The 6,148-nt window shown below is 61.2% G+C and overlaps 1 long non-coding RNA gene across 1 annotated transcript; it reads left to right on the top strand.

Annotated features, from left to right (window-relative positions):
* The first annotated feature begins 291 nt into the window (after positions 1-291).
* On the top strand, positions 292-4,144 carry LOC141750314 (uncharacterized). Its single transcript, XR_012589637.1, has 3 exons — positions 292-450; positions 1,272-1,456; positions 2,868-4,144. It is a non-coding gene; the product is annotated as an uncharacterized LOC141750314 (long non-coding RNA).
* The last annotated feature ends 2,004 nt before the right edge of the window (positions 4,145-6,148 follow it).

The following is a 6,148-nucleotide window of genomic DNA, read 5'->3' as shown; positions in this document are numbered from 1 at the left end:
CACTCCAGTGTGAGCCGCACACAAGTCTATAAACTTTTTAAGGAGAAAAAGCCGAGTTTGGGTGAATTCCCCGCTGGCGGTGCGTCTTCACCATGGCAACCGCTCCCGGGCGGGAGGGTGGGCCAATCAGAGTGGGCGCCGCGCTCCCATTGGTCTGCTCGCCTTGCTGGGGGTGGGGCGCGGTGGGGATTGACGGCGGCGACTGGCCAATGGAAGGGGGATTCTCAAAGAGTGGGGCGGGCGGCGGGGCGGTGGCTCATGGGGGCGCGCCGTGGGTGGACCGGGCCGCGTCGCTCCGGAAGCGGAGGGGGCCGAGGGAAAATGGCAGCCGACTCGAAAGCGGGGCGGCCCGGCCCGGGTGGAAAGCAGGGCTCGGTGGGTGGGTGCTCGATCGAGCCGGGCCTGCGTGGCCGCCGCGAGCACATCGTGAGGTAGCTGGACTGCGTCAAGGTGAGCGGGGGGCAGCGGGGAACATGGCGGGGAGCGCTGGGGCGCCTGAGGGTGCCTCGAGGGGTGATGGGGGGGGCTAAGGGGATCCCGAAGGGAATTGGAGGGGCTGAGGGTGGGACTTGGGGGAGGCTAGGGGGAACGGAGGGGCTCCGGGGGCCCCGAGGGGTGGTGGAGGGAGATAAGGCGGGGGGACACGGGGGCCGTGAGGTGGAACGGGGGTGGCCGAAGGGTGGCTGAGGGGGCTCTGAGGGAAGCTGGGGTGGGGACGGGAGCCCTGAGGGGGGTGGGGGGTCCTGAGGAGGCTCTTAAGGGGGATAGCGAGGGAAGGGGGGGCTGAGGTGGCCCTGGGGGTGGCTGGGGGCGGGGAACGGGCCTCCTGAGGTTAATGGAGAGGCCTTGATAGGGGCTGGGGGACCCCGAGGGGGACTGAGGGGTGTTGGGGGGGGGTTGAGGGGGACTCTCGGGGGTGTGAAACTTTGGGGGGGAACGAGGGTGCTGAGGAGGATCGGAGGGGGCTGAAGGGACCCTGAGGGGTGAGGGGGGGGCCTTGAGGGCAACTGGGGGAACACGGGGTCTGAGGGGGCCCAGACGGTGGGGAGGTGTGTCCTGAGAGTGTCCTGAGGGGTTATGGGGGCAGTGGTGGTGGTGGGGTGTGAGGGGAGCCCTGGGTTGGAGGGAGGCTGTCAGAGGGAGACTGGGATGGGCTTGAGGGGTGATGGGGGATGTGAAGAGGGGCTGGGGGTGGAAGGGAAGGGTCGAGGCATCCCCTGGCATTTGGTGTTCCCCGTGACCGCTCCCCCCCACTGTGCCCCCTCCCGCAGGATGAAGAGTCCTACAGTGACCTGTACCGGAGGGTCTGCGAGGGGCTCAGCGACTCCTCCAAGGTTATTGCCTTCGGCTTCAAGGGAGTGTCCCCCCGTCATCGCCATGTTTCCCCCTCAGTGGGGACTGCCTTCTCTACACAGCTATTTCCTGGGGGCCTTTGCCATCACTGTCCACGTCACAGGTATCGGGACACTGGGAGCCCTCTGAGACAGCGTGAGACCCCCCAGAGCCCTCTGATACCCCCTGGGATCCCCCAACCCTCCTCAGGAGCCCCTAGAATCTTCTGGGACCCCACACACCTCCTGAGAGCTCTGCAGGACACCCTGTGACCCTTCATGTTCTCTCAGGGCCCCTCTGGGACCCCCTGGGACCCCTTATGTTCCCCCCAGGGCTCCCTGGAGCCTTCTGAGACCCTCCACATTCCCCCCAGGACCCCTTTAGGACCCTTCCACACCCCTTCCAGGATCCCACAGATCACCCTGGAGCTCCCAGGAAACCCCAGAGCCCTCTGGGACCCTCTGGAGCTTCCCAGTACCAGCCACATCCCCCTGGGACTACACCCCTACCCCCTGAGAGCCCCTCAGAGGCACCCAGGACCCCCAGGACCCTCCTACACACCCTTCAGGACCTCCCTGAGCCCCTCTAGGACACTCCAGAGCTCTCTGGGAGCTCCCCCCAGTACCCCTTACATCTCTGCGGGACCCTCCTGGGACCCCCCCCACACCCTGAGAGCCCCCCAGGACTTCCTGGAGACTTCTGGGACCCCTCTGAGCCCTCCAGAACCCCCTGGAGCCCTTCCACACCCACTCCAGGATGTCCTGGAGCCTACCAGGACACTCCAGAGCTCTCTGGGAGCTACTGGGACCCCTCATGTTCCCCCAGGGCTCCCTAGAACCTTCTGGGACCCCCCACATTGCCCCTCGAGCCTCCCAGGGCCCCCTGGGACCCTCCCACACACCCCACAGGACTCCTCAGAGCCCCCTGGGACCCCCCTATGCCCCCTCTAAGATCCTCTGGAGCCCCCGAGGACACTGCAGAGTGCTCTGGGACCCCCTGGAATGTCCCCCCGGTATCCCCCACATCGCCCTGGGACCCTTCTGGGACCTCCCTCCTACCCCATGAGAGCCCCATAGGACCCCCTGGGATGCTTCATGTTCCCCCAGGGCTCCCTGGAGCTCCCCAGGACCCCCTGAAACCCTCCCACGCCCCACCTCAGGATCCTTCAGAGTCCTCTGGAGACCCCCAGGACAGCCCAGAACGAGCCCTCTGGACCCCCTGATTTCCTGCCCCACCCCCACCCCATACCCCTCACATCCCCCTGGAACTGTCCTTAGACCCCCCAGGGCCCTCCAGGATCACCTGGGACCCCTCATGTCCCCCCAGGACTCTCGGGACCCTTCTAGGCCCCCCCACGTTCCCCCAGGAACCCCCTGCAGCTCCCTGGGACCCTCCCACACCCCTCGCAGGACCTCTCTGAGCCCCCAGGATACCCCAGAGCCCTCTGGAGTCCACCCTGGTACCCCTCACATCCCCCTGGGACCGCCCAGAGCCCCTTGGGACCCCTGTAACCCTCCACTCTTCCCCCCCCACAGGTGACACCAGCTCCTGCCAAATCCTTTTGGAGCGCTGGAGCCCACCGGTGCATCTCAGCAAATAAGGGATGAGTGAGTGAGGAACTGGGCAGGAACTCCCTGGATGGCAGAGAGGATAAAGGAGCTGCGTATCAGAGACAGATGGGGGGCTCTGACGGGACAAGAGAGAGGGAAAGGGAGATGAGGTGCTACAAGGTGATACGGAGATTGAGGAAGGTATCTGTTCTAAATCTTTAAAAAGAGGCAACTGAATGTAACGGGGTTTTTCCCAATATTTAGACTGAATGCTCTGAAGTACTTTATTTCTGTCTGGCTTTCAGTGGCGTGTTTCCCCGGCAGCCCAGTAGCATCTCTGTCGGGCAGTGCAGCTGGACAGATGTCCTTCCTTCTTGTGTAGCACAAAAAACCAACCTGTAATCAAATTATAGCTATGTATTTTGGAGAGTGTGTAATGGTATCAGTTCACAGCTGTGCAAGCTAAATTACTGCCAGAGGAAAGTCAAATGCTTTTATAGTGTAAATATTTTTATTTGGTGTATGTAAACCTAACACACACCTTTTCAGCAAAGGGAAAGGGGCCAGGCATTTCCCAACACCATCCAGAGGGTTCACTTTTATGCTCAGAACATGCTCAAAATGGCATCAATTAGTCTTAATACTGACTTTAGGAATTCAGATTGCTGTCTTTTGAAGGCTGTGCTGTATTTGGAGCCGAGCTGTTTCCCCAGAATCCTCCTGTAGCTCAGCTCCTGTCCTGTCCCTCTGACGGAATTCCTCTACTCTCTTCTGGGCTATTTTTTAAAATGCTGAGCTATAATTGGGGATTTTTGTTTTCCAGGTGCCTCGTCGTAGGCGTCTCGTGCTGCTCAAGAGATGCCCCAGCCCAGGTTTGCAGCTGGTGGCGGAGCCCCCCTGAGGGGAAGGGGCCAGGTGTTTTGGGCATTTTTTGGGGGTGAATAGAAGGATGTCTGTGTGTCTCAGGGTTGCGATGATGTCATTTGGGGTACCTCGATGTCATTGGGGCAGCGATGATGCAGTGGAGGAGCAGGTGAGTGGGGGACGTGGGGTTACGTGAGGGTGTCCCAAAAGAGGTGGTTCACAGCCCCAAAACATCTGAAAATCTTGGGATGCATTAAAAAATGTGAAAACCTGTAACTATGGGCGTGAGGCGTTGAAATAGAGAATGATCTCTCATTTATATATGAGAAATATATATATCGGGAAATAATATTATGTATGTAAAATAAGTTCAAAATAAAAACATCTATGTCTAAGGATTCTATGGTTCTGTGCTTCTGTGTTATATAAAAGATCCTAGAATATAAAAATATTTTTTAAAATGTATTTATAAAAAGATATAGTGTCAAAATAGATGTGTAAACAGACAGTCCAAATAGATATTCTGTATCATAAATGTTAATGTATAAGTCTAAGCATATTTTCTATATAAGTGTAAACAGGTAATATAAATTCCCTGAATATATAATGTGTAAATAATTGAGGGGGTGCTGCCGCCCGGCGGCTGAAGGCTGGTCCTGCAGGTGTGCGCTGTGGCCCCGCCCCCGGCGGCGCTGTGCGTTGGTTCCGCAGCTCGTGCGCATGCGCGGCTTCGCAGAGGCCGGTCCCGAGAGCGCGGCGGCCGGAGGGCGAACCAGGAGCGCCGGGACTCCGTCGAGCTGCCCGCCGCCTCGAGCGCGATCGGTGCAGCCCGCCCGGCCTCGAGAGCGGCCGTCGGCGCTCCAGTATCGGCTCTTACGCGTTACCGTGCCCCAATCAGTGCCCGGCAGTTTTCCGGGTGTCCATTTCCAGGGCCCCTCAGTCCGCCGACGCGCGTCTCTATGGCACTTTGGTCCTCCAGGACGCCGCTCAGTCCGCCGACGCGCGTCTCTATGGCACTTTGGTCCTCCGGGACGCCCCTCAGTCAGCCGACGCGCCTCTCTATGGCACTTTGGTCCTCCGGGACGCCCCTCAGTCAGCCGACGCGCCTCTCTATGGCACTTTGGTCCTCCGGGACGCCGCTCAGTCAGCCGACGCGCCTCTCTATGGCACTTTGGTCCTCCGGGACGCCGCTCAGTCAGCCGACGCGCGTCTCTATGGCACTTTGGTCCTCCGGGACGCCGCTCAGTCAGCCGACGCGCGTCTCTATGGCACTTTGGTCCTCCGGGACGCCGCTCAGTCAGCCGACGCGCCTCTCTATGGCACTTTGGTCCTCCGGGACGCCGCTCAGTCAGCCGACGCGCCTCTCTATGGCACTTTGGTCCTCCGGGACGCCGCTCAGTCAGCCGACGCGCCTCTCTATGGCACTTTGGTCCTCCGGGACGCCGCTCAGTCAGCCGACGCGCCTCTCTATGGCACTTTGGTCCTCCGGGACGCCGCTCAGTCAGCCGACGCGCCTCTCTATGGCACTTTGGTCCTCCGGGACGCCGCTCAGTCAGCCGACGCGCCTCTCTATGGCACTTTGGTCCTCCGGGACGCCCCTCAGTCAGCCGACGCGCCTCTCTATGGCACTTTGGTCCTCCGGGACGCCGCTCAGTCAGCCGACGCGCCTCTCTATGGCACTTTGGTCCTCCGGGACGCCGCTCAGTCAGCCGACGCGCCTCTCTATGGCACTTTGGTCCTCCGGGACGCCGCTCAGTCAGCCGACGCGCCTCTCTATGGCACTTTGGTCCTCCGGGACGCCGCTCAGTCAGCCGACGCGCCTCTCTATGGCACTTTGGTCCTCCGGGACGCCCCTCAGTCAGCCGACGCGCCTCTCTATGGCACTTTGGTCCTCCGGGACGCCGCTCAGTCAGCCGACGCGCCTCTCTATGGCACTTTGGTCCTCCGGGACGCCGCTCAGTCAGCCGACGCGCCTCTCTATGGCACTTTGGTCCTCCAGGGCGCCCCTCAGTCAGCCGACGCGCCTCTCTATGGCACTTTGGTCCTCCAGGACGCCGCTCAGTCAGCCGACGCGCCTCTCTATGGCACTTTGGTCCTCCGGGACGCCCCTCAGTCAGCCGACGCGCCTCTCTATGGCACTTTGGTCCTCCGGGACGCCGCTCAGTCAGCCGACGCGCCTCTCTATGGCACTTTGGTCCTCCGGGACGCCCCTCAGTCAGCCGACGCGCCTCTCTATGGCACTTTGGTCCTCCGGGACGCCCCTCAGTCAGCCGACGCGCCTCTCTATGGCACTTTGGTCCTCCGGGACGCCGCTCAGTCAGCCGACGCGCCTCTCTATGGCACTTTGGTCCTCCGGGACGCCGCTCAGTCAGCCGACGCGCCTCTCTATGGCACTTTGGTCC

Source organism: Larus michahellis, chromosome 12 (genome assembly GCF_964199755.1).
Source record: "Larus michahellis chromosome 12, bLarMic1.1, whole genome shotgun sequence".
NCBI classification, from domain to species: Eukaryota; Metazoa; Chordata; class Aves; order Charadriiformes; family Laridae; genus Larus; species Larus michahellis.
Note: the sequence above shows the minus strand (reverse complement) of the source record. Positions and strands in the feature narration are given on the sequence as shown.